The sequence below is a fragment of the Equus asinus genome, chromosome 21 (assembly GCF_041296235.1).
Source record: "Equus asinus isolate D_3611 breed Donkey chromosome 21, EquAss-T2T_v2, whole genome shotgun sequence".
Lineage (NCBI taxonomy): Eukaryota > Metazoa > Chordata > Mammalia > Perissodactyla > Equidae > Equus > Equus asinus.
Genome location: NC_091810.1, coordinates 64,288,414 through 64,306,634, shown reverse-complemented (window position 1 = coordinate 64,306,634; position 18,221 = coordinate 64,288,414). Strand labels below are relative to the sequence as shown.

Sequence of the window (18,221 nt, the reverse complement as noted above, 5' to 3'; positions counted from 1 at the left end):
GACCTTGAGGGTATTATGCTAAGTGAAGTAAGCCAGACAGAGAAAGACAAACACCACATGATTTCACTCATATGTGGAAGGTAAATAAATACATGGACGAAGAGAACAAATTAGTGGTTACCAGAGGGGAAGGGGGTTGGAGGGTGAGCATAAGAGGTAAAAGGACATATATACATGGTGATTGACAAATAATATTGTCCAACTGAAATTTCACAATGTTATAAACTATTATGACCTCAATCAAATAATTTAAAAAAAAAAAAAGGAGCTGCTGAGTTGCTTACTCAGATTCATTTCCATTTAAAACAAATTCTGAATGTGAAACTGTCAGAATTAGTCCTCTTCTCCACTCCCCTTGCCCCGCTTGGGCTGACTTACTTATCAGTGTTGCACATCGGCTCTTCCCTGCCAGCTCTAGGCTAGTTATACTCTAGGACTGGCCCTAAGCCCAGACGGAAATGCAAAGAGATTTCCTTGCTGAGGCCTTTGAATGACTCCAATGACCTTTGAATGCTCCCCTAATTTCTCTCAGTATTAATCAGCTATTGCCACAATGATGCCACATAGCAAAGGACCCCAAAACTCAATGGCTACAACAACAAACACGTATTTTTCTCACTCACAGTTCTCTGGGATGGTTCACTTTCTGCTTCTGGTTGTCTGGCTCGGCTCTAAGCTGTAGGTTGGGCTCAGCTCTGCTCCACGTGCTTCTTCATTCTAAGCCCCAGGCTGACAAGGCAGCAGATATCCAGACATTCTTTTCTCTTAGTGAATCATTGGAGCCTAAGAGAGCATGCCCAATACCACAAGTACATTCAAGTCTCTGTTCATATCACATCTGCTAACATTCTACTGACCAAACAAAGTCACACAGCCAAGCCCAACATCGACAGGGTGGGAAAATGAGGGAGGGGGAAGTGAATATTTGCTGAACAACAGTTCAAACTATATCATACATCTCTTCCCTAGCTTCTCTTTGCACTACATTTCTTGAGGTTCCCTCACCCCAAACTGCTGGTCTAGCTTTCAGCATCTTAGATGATTTTGACCATTTGTACACCGTCTGCTTTCTAACTTTCAGGGGGTCTTCTAGGATGCCAGCCAAACGGACAACGCCAGAGTGAAGACCCAGGAGATGAAATCGGATCAAGTGGGAAGAGTAGCATAAGGAATCTAAAGTGGAACAAGGGTGGGTATAAACCCTGATAATAGGGAGTAGCAAGAGTAAGACAGGGAAGCCCAATTCCATCTTCCAGGCCAGAGGGTCCTAGCACAGAAGATAATAAGAGATGAACCTCAGTGGTCAGAAACTGAAACGCCCTTGAAACAGAATGGAAGCCAGAGAGCCAAGGAGATTCAGCATGTTCTCCTGGTTGATTCCACTTAGCCATCAGAGTCTTATGTTGGACTGTCCCAGGCCAGATTTGTTACTGTGACCTATTGTCCCACCACAGGGCCCAGGCATCCTGCCCCAGGGCAGCAGGCTTCTGGTGGCCCCATCCAACTGCTCACTCCCTCCAGACTGCAGGCCAGATGCAAGAGATGGTTTTTGAGTCTTCTGTTCCAGCCTCAGCTTAGCCCTCTCAGTGATTAAGAGACATACCCCAGCATCCCTACAAAGGATTTCCCCTTTTCACAAAAGCCAGATGCTCCCAGACTTTGCTTCACATTGGAATCACCCAGAGATCTTTAAAAAGTGACTCCCACCCCCAGACATTCTGATTTCATTGGTCTGGGGTGCAACCTGGGCACTAGAATTTTTTTTTTTTTTTGAGGAAGATTAGCCCAGAGTTAACATCTGCCACCAATCCTCCTCTTTTTGCTGAGGAAAGCTGGCCCTGAGCTAACATCCATGCCATCTTCCTCTACTTTCTATGTGGGACACCTGCCACAGCACGGCTTGTCAAGCAGTGCCATGTCCGCACGCAGGATCTGAACCAGTGACCCCTGGGCAGCCAAAGCAGAACGTGCGCACTTAACCACTGCACCACCGGCTGGCCCCTGGGCACTAGAATATTTTAAAGCTCCTCAGATGATTCTAATGAGCAGTCAAGTTTGGGACTCACCAGTCTGAAAACCTAATCTAGCCAAGCAGACTATAACAGGAGTTCATTTTAAATCTACAACACAGTTGTGAATAGACAGAAGATGACTCTGAGCTGAGTTCGTGTGTAGGAACTGGAGAGACCCCAAAGGCACTGCATAAGAAAATATAGGTCCAGGGGCTGACCCCCTGGCATAGTGGTTAAGTTTGGCACACTCTGCTTCAGTGGCCCAGGTTCACCAGTTGGGATCCCAGGAACACACCTACACCACTCATCAGCCATGTTGTGGCAGCATCCCACAAACGAAATAGAGGAAGATTGGCACAGATGTTAGCTCAGGTTTAATCTTTCTCAAGTTAAAAAAGAAGATGATTGGCAATGGATGTTAGCTCATGGTTAATCTTCCTCAGCAAAAAGAAAAGAAAGAAAGAAAATATAGGTCCATAATTCCTTGTTCTGAAACCCAAAAGACCCTGAAAACTGAAAGTTCTTTCAAAAATCAATGGCAGCAAAACCTGACCTAACTTGAACTCACTTGGTGGCAAGACTTGACTATTTGTAGTCTTTATTCATCCCACTTAGTGTGAATATTCATGCATTTTGCCAGGAAAATATTAATGTGTTTAATTACAGAGTGCTTTCGCAGACTCTGCTGGAGGTGTTACATAATACAGGGTATGTGTACCTTTGTACATTCTGAATATTTCTGAATTCAGCAAACAAATGTGTGGCCCCAAGGGTTTGGGCTAAAGGAATACGAACTTATAGAAGGAATTTGGTTTACTACTTCTTGGATATAAAGAACAGAAAGGAGAAGAAGTGGATAGAAGAGAATCAAATGACCAAGCAACATGGCCCCTGTGTGACTCATATATTTGTCTCATCTTAGTAGACTAATTAGAGAAACGGACCACCTCTGGGTAAACACAGTCCCTCAGTAAGGCTCACAATTGGATTTTATCCTCACTTATCTTCCTCGGTTAGATTCTTTTGTGCAGTGCACAAACTACACAACCGTGCCAGTGGCCTTGCCAAGCAGTTTTGATAGCAGCTGGAACCTGAGGTGCAGAAGTGGGCAAAAGCTTTTTCCAACTACCAGGATGCCTAATATTAAACTTTTAGCTGTCTCTATTAATGAAACGAAAATGTCTCTGCCTCCCAAACCTTTAGCATGGCCCACCACACTAAAGCTTTGGGGTGAAGTGCGTGGGAGGGCCTACATGGAGTGCACGCATGAGATGGTGTGTGTGGGATGGTACGCATGCACGGGATGGCAAGTATGGGAGAGCCAGAGTTCATTAGATGGGGCATTGTTCTTTCCACAAACTATTGAACAGAGTTCAGGCTAATTTCACCCAACTATTAAAGAGCAGTATCTAGTGTAACCCTAGCCAATGTCTGGGCTGCAAAAACATCTCATCGAACATTTAATATGCTAAATATAGTCTGCACTGTCTCACAACCATCCTAGGAGAGGGAAGGAAGCTGGGAGCAATGACATCATTTGTTCAAGTGTGAGTAGTTAAAAAGTGGCAAAGCCAGTTTTCAACCCAGATCTTTCTTTCGTCAAAGCTGATGCTCATAATCACTACGCTGTGCCAACCTCATCACAGCTGTGACAGGACTTGGCATGGTGTCTGGCATACATGTGCTCAACAGCTACTCCACCAAAAGCAAAAGAAATGGTGCCCACCCAACACTGCATGAGGGAGCATCTTGTTAAAACTATGCCTTAAAACTAAACCATAATAAATCCCCTACCAGACTAAGACAGGCATGTGAAACACTTGACTAGCTCCTACTTGCCTGCCCCGTTCATATTTATATAAACTCTACAATACAAATGTACCCACAATTTCAGCTATATTTTAAGAGAAGTGTTTTGTTTGGGGCATTTCTTTTGTAGGATCCATAAACTCAACATCACCAGTAGTTACTTAGAACCAAAAACACTCTCATGAACTAAACGAAGCTGGAAATATTCACAGCTTTGTTCATCTGCAAGCGTGATTTCCATTACCTACATCCTTGTGAATATGCAACAGACCACAGGAAATTCAGCCAATCAGGACCCAGCAGTGCCCTGACCCGTGGCTGGTCACGCATGGAGCTGTTCACTGAAACTCTTATCAGATCTCAACAACCAAACTGCACCGGTGATGGATATGGCACTTAATAAGCAACATCGATAAACTGAAAATATGAATTTCCTGCTGTTACTGACTGTGGCAGAGACCACCAATTGTCTACTATGGCAACAGCTAACTATGCATCAAAAACATGTCCTCCCCGCAGGGGCTTCTGCGTTGCCAGTTATGTTCTGTTTCCGGAGCTGGAGCTGGTCACACAAGTGTACTAAGTTTGTGAAAATGCATTGGGCGGTACATTTATGACATACGCACTTTTCTGACTGTATACTATACTTTAATAAAAAGTTTCCAGAAAACAATTATTCAGTCTACTGAGGATAAATAAATAAAAAAATAGACTGTGAAAAAGTTTGGTGTTCTTTTCCAGATACAGAGTTATTAGTGGAAGCAGACGCCCCAGCAGGAAGTACACTTCCCAGAACCACTTCTTTCTAGATTGGAGCCATGTGACCCATTCTCACCAATAGAATGTGAGCAGAAGTGATGTGTGTCATTTCTAGGCCACAGTGGTGAAGACACTGTGTACTTTCTCTACCTTCTCTTCCCATCTGCCTAATAGATAAGGAAGATTTCATTGCCCTAGAACATGACAGATCAACAAGACAGAAAGCTGCCCTCTGACCGGGAACACCCACATTGGACTTTTAGTCTCCTGTAAAAAAGTTTTTTTGTGTTAAGCCATTGAAATTTTGAAGTTTCCTTGTTAAAACAGCTAGCATTACCCTAACTTATATACCTACCCAAAATCTCTTTACTCCTTTTTCCTGGCTAAAGGAACCCTGATTTTTTTTTTTTTTTTTTTTTTAGGTTGACAATCCGTCCGCTTAAAAATAATAACCTCTGTATACTCCCTTGCAACTAGATGTGGCCATGTGATTCAGTCCTGGTCAATGAGATATAAATGGTATTTGCCAGCTATGGCCTCCAGGAAAGCACTTTAAAGATTCAGCTTTATCTTGTCTGGAGCACAGACATGCTGTATGAGATGTAGCAGCCATCTTGTATCCATAAGAGCATGCTAAAGATGGCCATGAACACCTCTTACAAAAACCACCCTGTCAAGAAATAAAAAACTGCCATTACTCCAGAAATCTCTCACGAGTCCTTTCTTGAACACAACCTCTACTCCCACCCGTCCCCAGAAATAACCACTACCCTTCTCAGTCTCTCTTATTTTTGGCATTCTTCAACCCCACATACATACACACTCAACACACATATGTACAAACATTCCTTTTCAAAATGGCATTTGGATGTAAGGAGTAGGCGATTCAAGTGTCTTTGGCAATGACAGAGTGCTGTCCTCAGACCTACACAGTCTCCCTTAATGGTGTACCCATTTTCACGAGAGAGAATATCAAGACCCACATGTCCTACAATTCCCTTTTCTGCCTCGGTGTTTCTTTCTCTGTCTGCCTCCTCTTTGCCCTTAAAACATCTCACTGGAAGGGACAGTCTTTCTTTTGTCTCATATTCTCCTTCTTCCCAACTCCAGCCACAAGGTCAAGCCTTAATGAAGATAAATATTTCTTTCTTTACTAAATAAGAGAAACCCTAGGAAGACTGGCCTTTGCTATGCTACACAAAGAACTAAAGGATTTAGAAAAATCTCTCTTCTCACAAATGCCTAATGCTTGAGTCTATCTCTTGCCAAAGTCAAGAACCTAACCTTTCCTGCCTGAATCCCTCAGGCTCCAGGCTGGTAGTTCAAGGAGAACTTAGTAGCTTAAAATAACAGCCATTCATTCTGCTCATGAGTCTGCAGGTCAGCTGGGCAGGTTCTTCTGATCTCGGCTAAGCTCGTTCAAGCATCTGCGGTCCAGCTGTGGGTTGGCTAGATGGCTCTGCTGATCGTAGCTGGGCTCCCTCTTACATGCCCAGGGGTCATCTGACTATCAGCTGTTCTACAAAGGCCTTGGCTGCTCCATATGCCTCATCCCCTAACAGGCAAACCTGGCCATGTTCTCATGGCAATCACAGAGGAATAGGAGAGAAAGCAGAAATGCACAAAGACTTTCTCAAGCCTCCGTTTGTAGCAAGTCTGCTAACATATAGACCAATGAAAATACATGAAGCTCAGACTCAAGTGGGGGAAAAAGATGCCACCTCTTTAGTGAGAGAAACTGCAAAGTCATAGGGCAAGGGGCATGGATTCAGAGAGGATCAAAGAATTGGTATCATCAATAAAACAATCTGCCTCACCCACCAATTCCCACCTGCCATTGATTCAGGACGATTCCTCAGCACTGCAAGACTGCCTCACAAGCTTGGGTCAAGAGAAAGCCCTCAGGCAGAGAACTGCAGATACCTAGAGTAGCACAATGCTGGCAGTTCCTGGAATGGTGAGTAAATGAGGGAATATGGGTTGAACTCAGTGGTCAATCTACACTTTGGTGGATGGTCCATGATGGAACTGACCCAACAAATTCTCACTCAGAAATTAGTCCTGGAGGTCTAGATAGATGTGACAGAAAAAGAGAGACACATCAATTAGCAGGACAGAGAGAGAGAAATAGAGTATCCACATCTAATTCTATGCTACAATATCTAGAAATGTGCGTTTTATAACAAACCCCCGTTCCTTGGAAATATCTAAATGAATCTCTTTATGTATATTGATTGCCAAAAACAGACCAAATTCTCCATCTCTCCCTGTATGCATGCCCCTTTGCAATGTGATTTTGTAGGTTCTCCAGTCAAAGAGTATATCCATTTCCACACCTTTTGAATCTGGGCTGGCCTTGTCACTTCCCTTGACAGTAAGATGCAATGGAAGTGATAGTTCCAAGTCTGGGTCTCAAGAGGTGCACAACTCTGTGCTTTTTTTTGGATCCTTACTACCACCACAAAAGCAAGCCTGTTGGAGAATGAGAGACCACACAGAAGAGAGCAGTCATTCTAGCCATCCCAGCCAAGGTTATCACAGACCCTCCAACAGCAAATAGCTGACCCTCAAGCACCAAAGATCAACAGAACTGCCTGCCCAACACACAGCCGATTACAAACACATGAGGGAGCCCGCCCAGGCTAGAAAAATTTCCGAGTCAATTCAAAACATTTTTCTTCTTTGGCATGTTAATATGGTAGATTATATTGATTGATTTTTGAATACTAAACCAGCCCTACTGTTCTCAGGATAAACCCCACTTGGTTGTGATGCTTTATTCTTTTCATATAAGTATTGCTGCCTTCAATTTGCTAATATTTTGCCAAAGATTTTTACATCTGTATCATGAAGGTTATTGATCTGTTTTCTTTTCTTGTACTCTCTTTGTCTGGTTTTGTATCAAAGTAATGCTAGCCTCATAAAATGAGTTTGTAAGTGTTCCCTCTTTGTCTATTTTCTGGAAGACATTTTGTAGAAATGGTGTTATTTCTTCAGGAAATGTTTGGCAGAATTCACCAGTAGAGTCTTTTGGAACTGGAGTTTTCTTTTTTTGAGGGTTTCTAAATATGAATTGAATTTCTGTAAATTATAGGACTATTCAGATGATCTATTTCTTCTTAGACGAGTTTTGGTAAATTGTTTTCTTTCAAGGAATTGGTCCATGTCATCTATGTTACTCAATTTATGTACTTAGAGTTGTTCATAGTTTACCCTTATTCTTTCAAAATCTACATAGTTGCTGATGATATCCCTGTTCATTCCTGACATTGGTATTTTGCGTCTTCTCTCTTTTTTCCTACACAGTACAGTTGTAGGTATATAAATTTTATTGATCTTTTCAAAGAATCATCTTTTTGCTTCATTGATTTTTCTCTATTTTTTTTTCAACTTGTTTTCTGCTTTTATCATTATTATTTCCATTCTTCAGCTTGCTTTGAATTTATTTTGCTTTTCTTTTACTAGTTACTTGAGGTGGAAGTTTAGATAACATTATTTGAGACCTTTCTTCTTTTTTTAATATTTGCATTTAATGCCACAATTTTTCATCTAAACACTGCTTTAGCTGCATCCCACCAATTCTGATACATTGTATTTTCATTTTCATTGAATATCCAAAATATTTTCTAATTTACCTTGAGATTTCTGCTTTGACCCATAGATTACTTGAAAGTATGTGCTTCATTTCCAAATACTGGTGGATTTTTCAAATATCTGCTGTTATTGTTTCTGGTTTAATTCCAGTAAGGTCAGAGTTCATACAGTCATGGACCACATAATGACATTTCAGTCAATGACAAATCACATATACAACGGTGGTCTCACAAGATTAGTACCATATAGCCTAGGTGTGTAGTAGGCTGTACCATCTAGGTTTGTGTAAGTACATTCTATGATGTTCATACAACAACAAAATTGCGTAACAATGCGTTTCTCAGAATGTATTTCCATCATTAAATGACACATGACTATACTTTGAATTATTTCAATTCTTTTAAATTTGCTAAAGTTTGTTTTATGAAGTTTGTTTTATGGCCTATCATGGTGAATGGTCCATGTGCCCCTAAAATGAATGTGTATTCTGCTGTTATTGGGTAAAGTGTTTGAAGTGTTTTATAAATGTCAATTAGCTCAAGTTGTTGATGATGTAATCTAGGTCTTCTACACCCTTACTGATATACTGTTTACATTTTTAAGTGAGTGAGGAGTGTTGAAGTCTCCCACTATAATTGGATTTGTCTATTTCTCCTTGCAGTTTTTACCTCACTTATTTTGACACTGTTGCTAGGCACATACACATCAAGGATTGTTACGTCTTGGAGAATTGACCCCTTCATCACTGTGTAATGCCTCTATCTATCCCTGATTGTTTTCCTTGCTTTGAAGTCTGCTTTGTCTGAAATAATATAGCTTACCAGCTTTCTAACATGGTATAGCTTTCTCTGTCTCTTTATTTTTAATCTATCTGTATCTTTATATTTAAAGTGATTGTTTGTATATAACATAGAGTTGGGTCTTGGGGTTTTTTTTGATCCACTCTGACAATCTCTGTGTTCTAATTGGTATATTTAGACCGTTCACGTTTAAAGTGATTATTAATATAGTTGGATTAATATGTACCATATTTGTAACTTTTGTTACACATTAATTTGTAACTTAATTTGTTACCTTTGTTGTTTGTTTCTTTTTTGTTTATTCTTTTCTTTCTTTTTCTGCTTTCTCTGGTTTTAATTGAGCATTTTATATGATTCTAATTTCTCTCCTGTCTTAGGATATCAATTAAATTTCTTTTTTTAAATTTTTAGTTATTGCCCTCAAGTTTGCAATATGTAATTACAACTAATCCAAGTTCACATTCAAATAACACTATACCACTTCACAAGTAGTGCAAGTATCTTAGAGTATTCCCAATTCCTTCCTCCCAGCCTTGTAACACTTCTGCCATTCATTTCACTTATTCATAACTATAATCATCCACTATATTATTGCTATAATTACTTTGAACAAACTGTTATCTGTTAGATCAATTAACAGTAAGAAAAATTAAAGATTTTATTTCACCTTCATAATTTCTTCTGTAACACTCTTCCTTTCTTTATGTGAAGCCAAGTTTCTGACCTATATAATTTCCTTCTCTCTAAACATTCTTGTTAACATTTCTTACCAAGCAGGTTTACTAGCAACCAGTTCCCTCAATTTTTGTTTGTCTGAAAAGTCTTTATTTCTCCCTCACTGTTCAAGAGTAATTTCACTGGATACAAAATTGTAGGTGGATGGCTTTTTTCTTTCAATCCTTCAAATATTTCACTCCACCTTCTTCTTGCTTGCATTGTTTCTGATGAGAAGTCTGATGTACTTCTTATCCTTGTTTCTCTATAGCTAAGCTGGGTTTCTTCTTCTGGCTTCTTTCAAGATTTTGTCTTTGATATTCTGCAGTTTGATAATAACAGGTAGGTTGTTTTAGTATTTATCCTGGTTGATATTCTCTAAGCTTCCTGGACCTGTGGTTCATGTCTGTCATTAATTTTGTAATATTTTCAGTCATTATTGATCTTGATTTTCTGTAGTCTGACAATGATATGCCTAGATGTAGTTATTCTGGCATTTATCCTGCTTGTTGTTCTCTTAACTTCCTTGATCTGTGGTTTGCTGTCTGACATTAATTTGGGAAAATTCTCAGTCATTGTTGTTTCAAATATTTCTTCCATTTCTTTCCCTCTTTTCCTTCTGGTTTTCTCATTTCTTCTGTGTTACACTTTTTGTAATTGTTCCATGGTATGTGGATATTCTATTCCATTTTTTTTCTTTTTTCTCTTTACTTTTTAGTTTGGGAAGTTTCTATTGACATATCCCCAAGCTCATTGATTTTCTTTCTTCAGCTATATCCAGTGTACTGTGAGCCCATCAAAGACATTCTTCACTTCTGTTAACATGTTATTTATTTCTAGCATTTTGTTTTGATGCTTTCTTAACATTTCTATCTCTCTGCTTACATTATCCATCTGTTCTTGCATGTTGTCCACTTTTTCCATTAGTGTCCTTACCATATTTATTGTAGCTATTTTAAATTCCTGGTATGACAAATCCAAAATTTATGCTCTCTCTGAATATGGTTGATGTTTGCTCTGTATCTCCAGACAGTGTTTTTTGCCGGGAGCAGCTTCTTGACTTCTAGGCAACATCATCTTCCTTCTGTTGCTTCTCCAGCCATTCCAAAACTTTTACAACCAACTCTATGCATTAAATCTCTCTTTTTGGAATATCTAGAAAGATTTCTATTTTCCTACTAGATATTGGCTAGAATAATAGATGGGATAGGGCCCCCATATGTGGTATCTGCATGTGCTGCATGGGCAGAAAATAGAGTTCTCATTAATACAATTGGAGCAGAATTTATTCAGAAATGTGTGCCTTGGGGAGCAGCAAAGACAAATAGGTTGTCATGTGGTACAAATGAGAAAAGGAAACAGAAGTTTTAGTTTGTGCATTTGCTTGTGCTCCTCTCCTGCTCTTAACTGCTCTTTAGCCTCAACATGATATATACAGCTGTTAAAATTAAACATGGAGGGGCCTGCCAAGTGGTGTAGTGGTTAAGTTCACATGCTCCACTTTGGTGGGCCAATGTTCGTGGGTTCAGATCCTGGGTGTGGACCTGTACACCATTCATCAAGCCATCTGTGGCAGCATCCCACATACAAAGTAGGGGAAGAATGGCACAGATGTTAGCTCAGGGACAATCTTGCTCAAGCAAAAAGAGGAGGATTGGCAACAGATGTCAGCTCAGGGTCAATCTTTCTCACCAAAAAAAAAAAAAAAAAAAAAAATTAAACATGGACCCTGTGCCATCTTCTTAAAAAAATTGTTTTAAATTGATGTCTTTCAATAAGCGAATGGATAAATAAACTATGGTACATCTGTCCAACATAATATTATTCAGTGCTAAAAAGAAATGAGCTATCACACCATGAAAAGACATGGAGGAAAGTTAAAGGCATATTACTAAGTGAAAGAAGCCAATCTGAAAGGCTACATACTGTATGATTCCAACTATGTGACATTCTGGAAAAGGTAAAACTATGGAGACAGTATAAAGATTGGTGATTACCAGGGGTTTAGGGGGAGCGAAGAATGAATAGTCAGAGAATAGAGGATTTTTAGGACAGTGAAATTATTCAGTATGATACTATAATAGAAGACACGTGTCCTTATACATTTCTCAAAACCCATACAACATCCAATACTCATATAAACTATAGTCTTTGGTGATAATGGTGTGTCAATGTTGGTTTATCAATTGTAACAAATGTACTGCTCTGTGGAGGATGTTGATAGTCGGGGAAGCTGTGCCTGTGTGGGAGCAGAGGATATCTGGGAACTCTCTGTACTTTTCACTCAATTTTGCTGTGAACTCTTAAAAAAAATAAAGTCTATATATTAAAAAAAATTGTTACACTCAGAGGGATATCATATAAAAGATGCTCAATTTAAGGGTAGAGCCACTGGCTTATTAATCCACAGAACAAGAGGAAAACCAGCCTTTTCTCCCAAATTTCCACCTTTCATGCATTCCCATGAGAGCCAAAAAATTAAAACATTATGACATCAGAAATAAAAAATTTTGGTTGCATTATCCAGCAAGTAGGACTATTCCTTAGGCAGGCTTTAAAATCTTCTGTTTTGTAGAAATTAATCCTTCCGCAAACATCACAGAAACTGCAAGCTTAACTTTATATAAAGAGGAGAAAAAGGGACACAGACCAACAAGCACACACCCTCTCAGAACGCAGCCTCTTGCCAACACAATGACATTTGCTTCTTCATGCTGAATCAAAATCACGGGGACATTCAGAGTAAAGTTAAACGAGAGAATGATAACAATGTACTTGAGTAGTTTGTGCCCATCTGGAAAAATACATTACATTCCAAAGAAAGATATAATAGTACAGCTGAATGACTGTATATTTATCGCTTATTGAAAGAAAAATGAATTACTTTAATACCATGAAACTACATTTGATAATTATTCTTTAAGTCAACAAACAAAAACAAACCTTTTTCTTTTTCTCAACCTGACCTTTCTCCAATTGTACTTCGTCCATGCTTCTGTTAGGGTTAATGGTTGTAAGCAACAGAAGCTTGGCTCTAATTGAATAAGCAAAAGGAGAATATTCAAAGGATGTTAAGCAGGTTACAAAATCCTTTGGAGGGCTGGAGAAATGGGCTTGAGATGAGCTCCCGGAAAGAGTTCCCAAATCCACATTGCAGAACTAGTCTGATTAGTTCTGCCACCAACACTGCCACCAGGCAACAATTATGCGGTTTGAACCACTGCCACATCCATTCCAGAAATTCTACCTCACAGCCTTAACCTCTAAAGAAAGAGAGCAAGTTCACCATCTGTGTTAGTCAGGGTTCTCCAGCAAAACAGAACCAAGAAGAAGCATGTGTATTTGAGAGAGAGACTTTTTTTAAGAAGTTGGCTCACATTGCTGTGGAGGCTTGGTAAGTCCAAAATCTGATGGGGTAAGCTAGCAGGGAAGAGTTGTAGTTCAAGTCCAAGGGCAATCAGCCTGCTGGCAGAATTCTCTGTTGCTTGCAGGAGGTCAGTCGTTCATCCTATTCAGGCCTTCAACTGATTGGATGAGGCCCATCCACATTGGAGAAAGAAATCTACTTTATTCAAAGTCCACTGATTTAAATGTTAATCTCATCCACAAGCACCCTCACAGAAACTCCAGAATAATGTTTGACCAAATATCTGGGTACTGTAGCCCAGCCAAGTCGACACATAAAATTAACCATCACACCATCCTAGCCCTCTTCTGTCACCAGCTTTTGGGTCAAAGTTTGGCAAAGACATGCTTGACTGAATCACTGGGGGTCCAGGCAGGAAAGAGATGGCACACTCAGAAGGGTGTTTATTAAGAGGACTGTTTACAGTGATATGGGAAGGGATGGTGATGCACCCAAGGACTAGCAACAGGGGGAAACCATCACTGCAGCTGGATCTGAAGGGCCAAGGGGAAGGAGCTATTCCTGTGACAGTCAGGGGAGATGGCAGATAATAAACAGTTGTCTGTTTTGTTTTGATTCAGAGCTTTGGGGGAATTTATTGAGAGTGGCTTTCATGTACCAAAAGTGTGCTGAGCTTTTCTCCATCGCTTGCAGGTGTCACAGCTGGTGTACTTTTATTACCACTAGTTGGTAGGCCAGACTGCAAATAACACAATAGCCATGAGCGAGCAGCCATAAGATCACTGTTATCATCCCACAAGATGTTGACTTTCTGTCCACCATATTCACCCACCTGGTCTCGGTGTGCAGTTTCTCATCTGTATTTTCCACCGGGTTGGCAAGGTCATCCGTTATCTCTATGACGCTCTACTATCTCTATACTCTATTCCTGGAAAAGTAGTGAAGGTCAGAACACTTCCTGGCATAGACAGAGCTGGGGGCATCAACGTCCCACTACTCTCTCCTTCCACTCTCCAGTCTCCTGCTATTGCCTCTCAGTGGCTAGACCCAACCAGAAGCCGGAGGCAAGGAAACTTGGAGATACAGGTCAGCCTCCTGGGGGACAGGACAGGTAGAGAAGGGTGCAGAGCGGATCTAGAGGGACAAACAGAAGAAACCCATCACCCAGAGCTTTGGTCACTGGCCTGGGCACCAGCTGTAAGATGAACCAGGAAGGTGAGAGGCTGAGAACATGAGACCTGCTTTCAACCTTCAGGAGGCAGGATTTAAAAAGGAGGCTGGCCCCATGGCTGAGTGGTTAAGTTTGCACGCTCCACTTCAGTGGCCAGGGGTTTACTAGTTTGGATCTTCGGCACAGACCTAGCACCGCTCATCAAGCCATGCTATGGTGTCATCCCACATAGGAGAACTATAATGATCTACCACTTGGATATACAACTATGTACTGGGACTTTGGGGAGGGGAAAAAAAAAAGAGAAAGATTGGCAACAGATTTTAGCTCAGGGCCAATCTTCCTCACCGAAAAAGCGAGAATTAAAAAAAAAGAGAGGAATCAAGGGTTACTCCTACATTAAAATGAGGGAAATTTCCAAAATAGAAGAAACCTGTTGCAGTGATGCTGGGTGGATACAAACAAAACATTTGTCCTCTTTACACTTTAAAATTGGGTACATCCCAAAGATCATAGACATCTTCAAGCAGTAGCCTTTGCTGTGGCACACACCTCTCCAATCTTAGAAAAGCTGAAAATAGCAAGGACGTCTCCTCGTACACAGGCCTTTCTGTCCTCTTCTAGAATGTCCCTTGTCCTGGGACTCCAAACCCTTTGCATCTTCATCCAGGCCTTCAGCTTTCCTTTGGAGGAGATTGGACATTTTCTAATGTTATCTGAGGAAAAGAAACAAGAAACAAACACTTGAACAAAAATAAAACTTTTCATTTCAGCAAGGACACTCTGACTATGTAATTTAGAACCCAAATCTCCAACTTAATCTTAGAAATACTCGAGGTCAAAGGACACTGGCCTAAACGGAGGAGCGACTCCGCAAGGACGCACAGCAGCCTCCTGCTGTCCTCGTGGCCGATCAGGTGAGGAGGGGCAGTGGAAATTGGCTTCAGCCCTTCCTCCAGGTGTTTTCTAAAAATCACACTTACCTATGCAAATCTAATCTTAACATCTAGAGCTTTCTTCCCAGAAGCAAGACCTGAAAAAATAGACAAAGGTCAGAAGTTGCAACAGGTGGCCTGGGGCTGAATTTGCCCTGAAAAAACACATTGTTGGCCCCGAACAGTGGTATCCTGCACTGAACTTAATGTTGATTTTCAGTTGCCAACATTTAAAAATTGGAAAATTCAAACTCCAGATTGCCAGCTTCTCCTAAAAATTAGGATGCTCTGGGAGAACTGGGCCCGTGTTCCAACACGGCAGGAGCTGAGAAATACCTGACTCCTTTTGCTGGAACACATGCCCTTCAAGTCACCACTTCTTGTGTCCCCTAGAAACTGAGGCTGCCCGTGAGTGACTGTCATCATAACTGTGCTTTTGTTTTTCTTATAGTCAAGTTAGACAGAAAAATATTTCTCACACACGTCTCTATCAAAATGTGGGGAAATTAAAGACAGACTAAGAGACTAAGAGAACCACATTTCAAGAAAAAGGGGAGGGAGGCTATTTTTGTGCTGAAGTGACCCAGCCTGCTTCATTCATTGATTCTTTCAGCGTCAGCCCGAGTGACATGAGGGGTTGTGACACCTGGTGTGGTCCTAGCAGAATCCCATAGACCCATGTTGGCCTCTCAGTTCTTAACTTGACTTAACATGCTGTTCAAACCCTAAACATAAATTTTTTTTCATCCAAAATGTTACATGCCACCTGTAAGAATGGAGATGTCCAATTTCTTTTTTAATCACTTAGTATCCATCCAACAAATACTTATTCGGCACTTATGGGCAAAGTACTCTGCTAAGCATCAGAGATATGGAAATGAGGAAGACCGATGTGATATTGGCCCTCATGGAGCAACCACTCTCTGTTCAACTCTTTTCCAGAAATTAACTGGAGTATATTACTATATCGAAGCCTCATTTTTCAGCAAGCAACTTCACAGCTTTTTCCTAAGCCAGCACACTGACCCAGAAAAGTATCCTTGCATATGGTAATAAGGGTTGCTTTCCATGAGAAGAAATCAGAGAGTGAGAGGGACAAAAATTATTTTCGCTGACTAAGCTCCAAAAGTTTTCACTACTGTATCAGTCAGGATAGGCTGTTGTGCTACGGTAAAAACAGAGCCCAAGTTTCAGCAGCTTATTTCCTGTGCAGGCTACGTGTCTATCACAGATCTGCTATGGTGCTTCTCCAGGTCAGCTCCACCCCGGGACTCAGGTGATGGAGCAGCCTCCATCTGTGACCTCCTGGTTGGTAGCAGAAGGAAAGAGCTACGGTAGAACCACACAATAGCCCTTAGATCTTGCACTTGGAAGTCTCACACGTCACTTTCACTCACATTTCTTTGGACGAAGCAAGTCTCACGGCCACACTTGAGTTCAGCAGAGCAATTATATTTAATATTCCAGGAGGATGGGCACTGCAGGGCGCTTCAGGGAAGAACAATTGATAATTAGGACAATAACACAATCTACCACAAATAGCAATATGTTGGATGTCATCTGGTCCCTAGAGACCAAAATAAAAAAAAGAGTTTTGGCATAAAAATCACATCTGCAAGAAACTGATCGTCTCCAACTAAAAAGCCAAATAATATAGAAAAGGAAGAAAATGGAAAGCCCAGAGTCAGTTGTGTTCCCTCATCCTCGCTGCAACAGCCCCGGCCACACGTTCCCCTCACAAAGCAGATGGACGCTGCACCGTGTATCATGACCTGCACTACAAGGTCAAGTTTCCCCTGCCTGCTCATCACAGCAAAGTGATTGCGATGGGAAGCCGAGAAAATTGTTTTGGGGGATATTAAATAACTTCCTGACTTAATTGATTGACGAATAATAACTTCTAAAATTAGCTCTGCATTTCATTATATAGTGTCTGAAATGAAATCCACTCAGCTTACCTGAAATCCTGGGAAATGTGAATGACAATAAATGCCCTTTAAGTCCTGCAATTGCCTTCCTCTCCGCTTGTCTTCCCGGCATTACCTACGGCGGTGAGGGGGGGCTCATTTCCGTTGGTATAGCCGCTCTTTCTCCTACTGCTTCCGAGAGCACCCACAGGTTTACGATCTTAACCACCAGAAAGGTCTTAGTTCTTTCTTCACCTGCTTAGAAGGAGATAAAGACTGAGAATTGAAAACTATAATTACTTCCCACCCATGCTAACTCTTAGCTTTCTCTCCAAAAATTCACCAGGAGAAATTGTAAAATACAGACGGGAGAAGGCAGCTGTGTGGTTCCTAAAGACTTGGAGCAGGAACCAGAGGACTGGAAACACACAAACGCCTTGCAGGCAGGAAGGGAATCCTCCTGGCCCCAGAGAGGAAGGTACTTAACCCCAACAGGGCAAGCAGGGTGAAGGGATCCTGAGGCTTTCAAAGCAATTAGCTATATCTGCAGACTATCGCGGTTTATTTTCATTAGTTTGCTTTGAGCCCCAAAGAGACATAAATCAAAGTTCCCAAAATTGTTCCACCATAGACCACTAAATGTTAATTCCATGGGCAAACATGATTAAAAATAGAAGTACTGTTATTGTGGATCTGAGACCTTTTTGTCGAGATCTGAATGTGGGAGGTCAAATGTGCTTTCCCAAATTTAAGCTTCTTTACTCAAATTACCACTTCCTTCATCACTGATTTCTAAACTCAGCAAGTCCTTACCAAGCATCCGTGGGCTGTAGAATGACTTTAGATGCAGAATTTACCAGGCAGCAAAGTGCCTCATGTCCACCCCGAGCAGGTGTAGATATAAACAAACTGGTCGAATAAATGAGTCTTAGATAAATCCTTCTCACAAAACAGGAGGTGTTCCTCTTCATTAGCTTGAGCTTATTAACAAGGAAATCTGGAAGGACCTTGATAGAAAAGCCTAGGGATAGAGTGGAAAATTTTCTTAAATCCACACTATAAAGATGGCCTTATACAACACAAAAATTGACAGCTTCTAAGATGCACATGCTACAAGCAAAACAGAATGGTGGGCATATAATCAGTCCATATA

At 40.9% G+C, this 18,221-nt stretch overlaps 1 long non-coding RNA gene across 1 annotated transcript; it reads right to left on the bottom strand.

The window, feature by feature from the left end:
• Positions 1-12,289: 12,289 nt before the first annotated feature.
• On the bottom strand, positions 12,290-17,256 carry LOC123279359 (uncharacterized). Its single transcript, XR_006517357.2, has 6 exons — positions 17,120-17,256; positions 16,559-16,649; positions 15,210-15,259; positions 14,779-14,942; positions 13,888-13,983; positions 12,290-13,794 (listed from the first exon to the last, which is right to left on the bottom strand). It is a non-coding gene; the product is annotated as an uncharacterized lncRNA (long non-coding RNA).
• Positions 17,257-18,221: the final 965 nt, after the last annotated feature.